Here is a 7,834-nt window from a genome sequence, read left to right as displayed (position 1 = left end):
AAAGAATAAATATGGTCATAATAATCTCAGCATAGGACCTGATTTTCCAAATTTTACAGCTATCCAAACGTTAGGGCGTGATTTCCTCCCAACTCTAAGTTTTTTAAGAGACTAGTCGACATTGTGGGAAGAAGAATAGAAAAAACAAGTATTAAAATATTACGTTGACTAAATAATCTCTATGGTATATCTCATCCATTATATGATATGACCCTAAGAATAGAATTTAGATGAATAAGATTAACCTATTTTTCTCTACTTCCAGTGAAAAGGAAATTGAGAAAAATGGTTTAAATTAAGATATGAGATTGAATATAGATATAGAGAAACTTCTTAATTGCCTGAATGGTAATAACTTGAAATTAATACTTATTTATTGGGGGAGGGGCTAATGCTTGAACTCAATATGTTGCAAAAAAAAAATTTTGAAGCCACCTGGACATGATTTTGAGAAAGAAGGGGTGTTTTGGTAATGAAAGATAAAGAAAATTTCATTAACCATTACCTCCTTAAGAAGTTTGTTTCAAGAAAAGGGAAGAGAGAAAAAAATACATAAATAATTATCTGGGTATGCAAACTCAAATGCACTGAATTACTGATATTTCCTTGTTGTCAAAAAAGAAAACTGATAGAACCAACTAAAGCAGGAATGATGCATTAAAATAAATATTTGTTACAATTTTGGAATTGTGTGTTATGTATATGCTTCTAAATAATGTGAATGTTGTTTAAAATCCTATAAGATATTAATAAATAATATATTAATAATATGAATTAATACTATACAGTTTGAAGAGTTATATTCTTTCAAAAGTTTGAAGAGGAACTCAGTGTGTCCTGGAAAATGTAGATGTTCATTTAACGACAGATAAAGCAAATAATGTCTCGATCGTCCATGTAACCTAATTCTCTGACTCAGGTAAAGACTGTTTAGAAGAGGTCATGAAATTAACAAAATGGTCCTGTTTCAACTATGACAACTGCCATAGGGGCCAAAGAGAATCAAGTGCATACTTATCTTAAGAATTACTGTATATCCGGCTGTTATAAAAGTAAACATCTATCTGTACTGGGCAAATTGCTTTCTCATTATGAGATTCCTCTTACCCTGAAAAATTGCTTGAAGCCAGACCATCAAGAAGCAACTTTAATTCACAGAATTCGAGAAAATACAAAAATCAAATATTTTTTCCTACGCACATATAATATCCCAATATTATAAATTAAGACACGAAAAAATGTCATAAATTTATTTTCTAATCTTGACAAGCTAAATTAGTTCACTTAATATTTAGAGTGGTCTTTGTAAAATCCTTGACTAATTTTCCCAACTTCATTCTTTATTTATTTTTCCAAGAACCATTAGCAGAAAGAAAGTTTTTAAGTATGGAAACAGAGACATAATAATTAAGTATGTAAAATGAAGTTTTGGTTTTCTGTCGTATTGCTACTTTTGCTTTGGTAAGCTAACTTACTAATTATCTGTCACCAAAAATTAGTTGTCAACACAATAGATTTTTCCGTTAGTAAATATTGAAACATTTACTATGATGTTTTTATAATTTTAGAAAATATGAGAGGTCTATTGCTGTATTTCAGCAACCAAGCAGTGGTCAGCAATTCAATGTTTTTAGTTTTATAAAAAGAACAATAGATTTTGTTTCTCTGTCTAGGTAGCACAGATACATTGGAAAATGATTTGCCAAATAGTAAATGTTACCTCTCAAGTCTTTTTGATAGCTTCCACAAAGCTAGTTTACATCTCATAACTCTCATTTATACTCTGCCATGCTGTAATTTTCACTTTTTTTTCTTTACTTTTGTGATGAAGATGATTAGACTTCTCTGGAAAATGGAGAAGACAATTCATTATAATCAAACAGCCAGACATTAGCTTGAAGTCCAGAAAGGTTTAGTTTGGAATATGTGATATGAATACTTGATAAGCTGAAATCATTTGAAATGATTTAAAACATCTAGAAAAGTTCATCTAATATTTGTTTTGAATTCAAATGGAAAGAAAGTATTAATCATCTTATTATTTGAAGAAGAATGTATTCTATTTTCCCAATATATATTTAAAAATCTTTCTGTACTTTTACACCAGAAATTCATGTATCCAATAGTATATATTCTTAATAGAAACCAACTTATTTTAGAATATCTAAAGCAGTCAAAATCAATAATGTGTCTCAAATTACACGTTTAATGAGCTAGTTCTCCACAAACACCATTTTACTTTTACCTCAATAATAGAAGCGGAACTTTAGACATAGCTACCTAACAAAGAATAGAATTCTTCTGCCCTTTCCAAATGCCAGGTGTGGACATTTGCCTGGATTTTCAAGATACAATGTGAGCTAATATAAAATTTGCAACTTTCACCTCACTTGATTTGGAAAATCTCTGGATGTTGACTTCGGCCCTTTTCTCCTTTGCTTGGACTAAAATGGCAATGATTGAAGTTATTTTGAAGCAGAATGCTAAAGATAGAAGGCGCTAAATTGGCCCAAGTCCCTGAATGTCTATATGGAAGAACAGCATGCAGAGGAGTCACAATCAAGCCTAAACACTCATTTTAGACTGTCACATGAGCCCAACATACTTTTTCTTTGTTCTTTAAATTGTTGAAATTTAAGGGTTTCTTTTTGCAGCAGCCTAGCCTAACTTAACTAATCATTTCATTCTGTGATTTAAAGATTTAATGACTGGCTATTGCAAAAACTAAAAGATTATTGGATCAAGGGAGGGGTTTACGTTAAGAATTCAGTTCAAAATTCTAAAGTAAACGAATACTTTAGAACCTCTCTTTAATATTTAGTCATATGTTGAAAACTAGTTTTTCCTAAGGAATTCAAAGTCAGTATTGAAATTAAGACATTCTTGAGTTGTAAATATCAAACCTCAGCTCACAATGCTACTTACCTTGGATGACTGACCTCCTCTGTAACTCATGAGCACCCTTCTACCCAACCCTAAAAAGAATAGAAACCTTACATTATAAATTTATGTCCCCCAAAATTTGAGCACATGAAGCAAAAGTTTTTCCACCTGAAACAATTTTATAGGGGAGGTAAAACTTTACCTCTATCTTTCTAGAGGTTTTGGCTAGATTTAAGTATTAAACTGACACCAGATAGATTAACAGGAGACAGCATACATAGTTAATATAAACTTTACATGCCTCTGGAGCTCTCATAAGAAAATGAAGACCCAAAGGTATGACGGAACCTACATGCTTTCATATTAAGTTGAACAAAGAGAAAGAGAGAGTTGTAGAAAATAATTACACTCTGTAGGGAGGCTAAATGGAGAGAAGAATTATTTTAACAAGGGCTGTTTGTATAGCAATCCCTTGGCTTTGGCTCCATGTTAAAGAATTTGTACAAAGATGCCTTTGTACAAGAAAGGCATCTTTCACATAGGCATTTTGATCTCCTGTTTCAGGAAGAAAAGGGGAGATTAGAATGCCCTTCTTGCACTCGTCTTTTAAGTGATTTTGCCTCAAATAATCTTTACACCAAAGCAGCATAAATATATATGGCATATTCTGCCATCCTCAATTCGAACACAAGGGATCATCCTGATAATTGGGGATTAATAACAGAGTTTGTCATCTCTAGAAGTTATGTACCTCTAGCTGAGGAAGAAAATGGATTTGAAAAAATAGAGAGGAAAGGAGACATGACGCTTGGAGCAACCAATCACTCTCTTTTTCTTTCTTTCTTTCTTTCTTTCTTTCTTTCTTTCTTTCTTTCTTTCTTTCTTTCTTTCTTTCTTTCTTTCTTTCTATTTGTTAAGGAAAGATACTGTGTTGGGCAATATGACAATATTTTGTCAAAGCTAGTGTAAATATTTTATCAAAGCTAGTCATTGAACATATAAAAAGATATATATGAGCATAGAAGTTTTCTACCACAAATACTGTTTTAAAAATGACAAACTAGGAAATATTGCAATATAAAGAGAAAAGATTCTAAAATAATTACTATATTGGGCCATTAGTTGTTTTATACTAATAAAACATTGACAAATGTTGTTAGTTGAAATGGTACTAGCTATCACGGTAGATGAGCCCTTAAATCTCTTGCTCACATAACAGTTCAGTGAGGGAATTCTTAGTTAGGTAGCTATTCTCCAAGCTGTGAATGAGAGGCCTAAGCTCCTTTTATATTGTATTTCTACAATCGTCAACATATGGCTCCCAAGCTTTCCTGAGTTTTCGCCATTCCACACATTTAACAGGGGAAAAGGTTAAGTCAGACCAGGAAATGATGCAGACCATATTGTTCTACATTTTATTGGGTAGAATTCAGTCACATGGCTCCATGTAGCAAGTGAGGCTAGGAAATGTAGTCTAACTGTATGCCTAGAAATAAGAGGAAACCAATGAGGAGGCCCAGGAACTCTCTGCTATGGACTTCTCTAAAAAATCTTTGAAAGCTTGATAATTGATAAATGATAAAGAGATAATTGAAGAAGAATATAATCATCAGCATTAGTTTTTTTTTAATAGTTCATTCCATGTTTTCAGTCAAATTTAAGCCTATATACACATTTTGATTCAGTTATTCACATTCATTCGAACAGTAGTATCTTCTGCCAATATTTAATATGACTTTTTTTTATGATCCATAGACTTATTCAGTCATCTTTTGATGGACATTTATATCACTGGTCATTTTTGAATGTATCACTTCAGATATGTTTCAAAAGTTAGAAAATATAGAGTATCTGGCATGAGACTAAATGTCTACTTTTCACCGTCGACATCATTAGTCAGTTACATTTTAAACCCAAAAACATAATGTATTTTTCAAAGCTTCTTTTTATCATTTTTAATGGATCCAGTATTCATCAAAGTATTACTAAAACTGATATTCCTTGCACAACATTGTCATTTTAACTATGTTAACTTTTAAAATAAATATAATGTTAACTTTAAAAAGCTTAAACTAAAATTGAAAATCTCCCTCATCGATAAATTCATATCACATGAATTTTTAGAGACCTAAACAAAATAAAAGCCTTTCCATATTACAAAACCTGATAGGAATCAATACCTATATTCCTGTAGTGTGAATCGTGGAATTTCTTAAGGATGAAAGACAAGACTTTTCACTGTGGTACTGCTGGACATCACAGCTCACCATCATCAAAAGCAACCACCACCAACTTAAAGAGTAATAAAATTTCACGTTAAAAAACTTATTAACAAGAAGAAAAGAAAGCATTATTTTACTATATATATTGTTAATCAATGGACTACCTGGTTCCAGGATGGGGAGCAATGCAAACCAGGTGGCAGACATCGTCCTAGCGTAGGGTACATATATTTTCATTTAATCTTCGCAATAATCCTGCCAGGTAGATGTTATTATATTTATTTGTCAGCAGAGAAATCTCAAGGAAATTAAGTTACCAACTCTATGATTAAAAATACCAGTAAAACAGGAATATGATAAAACATCTCTCCAATGATAAACTCCTTTCTACAATTCCACTGGTGCCTACATTGAAAATACGAGCCTCTATAAGCGCTGACACTTATTTTAAAAGTGTTAAATTCAGTCACATTGATAACAAAAAGTTAATTGGCTTCTTATAAAGGCAATTTAATCTTTCCAGTGAATTAATTATATGCAGGATTATGGGGCACAAATACTTACTCTGGGGGACAAAATAGGAAGTCTAACTTTAACACCCTTTGATATACATGCTCTTAAAAACAATTGAACCATGTAAAGCCCAGTTCATACTGTAGAACGGAATTTGTCAAATAGTGCAAACTCAAGAAAAGCTTTAGTCTTAAGATGTGATAGCTGAATATTATTTATCACTAAAAGAGCTTTTATGATTTACCGCTTTCTTGATAACCTATATTACATCAAAATGAATTCTTATGTTTATTTTAAGAAATGTTACTCTTTAAAAATTATGTTTCTCTTTAATATGTTTTTAGAAGCTGCACATTACTAGTCTAAATTAATTCAACCTACATCATGGAACCATAACCAAGAGTCATCCAGAGATCCAGATTACCTTTGGGTTACAATTTTGCAAAGAGAACAATTACTCCAAACAGTGATAGAGTTATGTGTCCCTCCCCGGTACCCTTTGTCCTCGATGAGAATCTTCATTTGTCTAAAAAGCTTCACTTTTGTAAAATATTGATAAAAGAAGCATCAAGTGAGCATCATTGCTCTCTTTTGTATTCTCAATTCTAGGCTACGGCATGCAGAAAGCATTAAGCTGTAACACCTCTGGCCTTTGAATAGCCAACTTCTTACTGAGAGTCAAACCTCTACTTTTGAGTCACCTCATTTTCAAATCAGGTGATTCATGTGTTGGACATGTTCTCATGAAACGGTCATGTACCCAGTTTGCTAGTCATTTTCAACATCCTCTCAAATTATACCAATGTAAATTGCTACCTGCTCTGAGACTCCACTGAAAACAATCCCATCAACTCCAAACAGCGATTCAATTTCTCCACAGTTGTGTCTTAAACAGAAAACCTGCTCAGGGTTGGCATCTCAAATGCTGCTGCAGTCTGTCATTTGACCAAATAAATCATAGCCAAAAAAAGAGCTTTTGAACTTGAGGAAATGTTCAGGTGTGCTAACTCATTAGCCAGCAGTGTACTCAACACCAGTGGCTCGGTGTTTGACGGTGACCCTGACATTGACCCTCTTTACGCATATCATTGTCCTCCTGTCCCTCTGGGGCTCTGGTCAGCCCTGGTCTGTTGCCTTTGAATTCAATGTTGTATGTTTTGCTTCTTTCTGCCTTGCCCTCTCTTCCAGGTACACATGGGAGTGAAAGCAGAAAGGCCCTGTTTCTTTCAATAACATATTTCCCTTCCCTGAGGGGCTGAGGCGCCAGTCGAATGGGCCCTGTAGAGAACGTTTATGTGAGGTGTTCGGCCAGGAAGTGGCGGAGTCTGGAGTTCCAGGAAAATGCAGCCCCAAAATGCCCAAGACTGTCCAGCGACCACTGATCTTCGGACTAAGGGCTGGTGGTTGCACAAGCCTCTGGGCTGAAGGAGTCAGCCTGTGGCATTTGGGAAAACAGGTGGAAGATGCAGACACAACTTGAATGAGAGAGAGTTCGATGCAAGGGAGGTGAGGTCGGCCTCCCAGTAGGCCAGCTGGTAACTGCCGGCCCTTAAGCAGGTGTCAAGGCAGAAGGCCTGAGCCTTGGCTCTCGTTTTGTCTCCTAGAACACTGGGGCCAGAGCAGGGGGCATACTCTGTTACTCTCATCTGCCCAGTGCTGAGCAGGGGAGGAGGTGGTGTGACTCAGTAGCGGGGGGCCTCAACACAGTGTGCTATTGATGGAGTATAAGTGTATGCAGGAATACCGAGCACTCATTTGAAATTCAGGACACACAAATGCAACCTTTGCTGATGAATGAAGCCGTATGCTCAGGTCTCCATCACGGCTGTTATCTCCAGCTTCCCACCTTCAATGTCAGCCAGGATGAAGAAACCAAGTCTCAGGAAAGCCCAGGCCAAGAGCTGGCCAGTTGCTCTCTTTCACTTTGGAGGTCCGGCCGACCAATGTCCTGGCATTGGAGAGACTGGGAGTCACCTCCATGCCCCCACCTGGGAAATCAACACCTGGACAGACAGCGGGGGACCTGTGGGATAGCGGCCATTTAGGTTCCAGTTCCATCCCTTCCATGACTGTCCAGTTCACCAATATTCATGCTTTTGCTCCAAGTCTCTGGGCCGAGAAACGAGGAACCAGGAGCCAATCTTTGAGATGGCATGTTCCCTCTGGACTTTTTTTCTTTCTCCTTGGCCCTGTCTCTCTTGGAAAACTAATTGAAT

This window comes from Pteropus medius, unplaced genomic scaffold (genome assembly GCF_902729225.1).
Source record: "Pteropus medius unplaced genomic scaffold, Ma_sr-lr_union100, whole genome shotgun sequence".
In the NCBI taxonomy this organism is placed as follows: domain Eukaryota; kingdom Metazoa; phylum Chordata; class Mammalia; order Chiroptera; family Pteropodidae; genus Pteropus; species Pteropus medius.
Note: the sequence above shows the minus strand (reverse complement) of the source record.